Below are 558 nucleotides of genomic sequence, written 5' to 3'. Positions count from 1 at the left end.
CGAGGATCGACATTCCTTGGGATGAAACATTGGAAAGTGCACGCAAATTCTGTTGTCAATGAAAGGTAGGTGCGGGGATTGGCGCGGAATAGACGTTCCCATCCGGCGAGTTGGAATATACCCTCGATCCTCTCGTAGAGTTGCTTCGGTTGAATGCCATGGTATACGAATTTCGAAACCTTAATCCCCCTTTGATGGATTTGGTGTAGAAGGATTGTCTCTTCGTTGGATTGGGGTAGAAACGGGATTGGATCCCCGTGTTCTTGTTCGACGTCAACTCGTATTTCATCCACGAGGTTTGAAAAGTGGGCGTTTTGTGGCTTGAAGTCCTGTAACTCCGGTATTGTATCTGAAATGTATTTCCGTATCCTCCTCCAACGGTCGCTGGAATCCATCTGAAACATGCGGAAAATATCATCGAAAAAATGGTCAGAAGGAGTGAGCGGGTCGCCCGAAAAATGGGCGGTCGCTCGGTTAGGTAACCGTTTGTCTCAGAGAAAACGAGCGGGTCGCCCGAAAAATGGGCGACCGCTCGTTTGTAGGTTTGGTCAGAGAACT

Source organism: Tarenaya hassleriana, unplaced genomic scaffold (genome assembly GCF_000463585.1).
Source record: "Tarenaya hassleriana unplaced genomic scaffold, ASM46358v1 Cleome18, whole genome shotgun sequence".
Classification (NCBI taxonomy): Eukaryota; Viridiplantae; Streptophyta; class Magnoliopsida; order Brassicales; family Cleomaceae; genus Tarenaya; species Tarenaya hassleriana.
Note: the sequence above shows the minus strand (reverse complement) of the source record.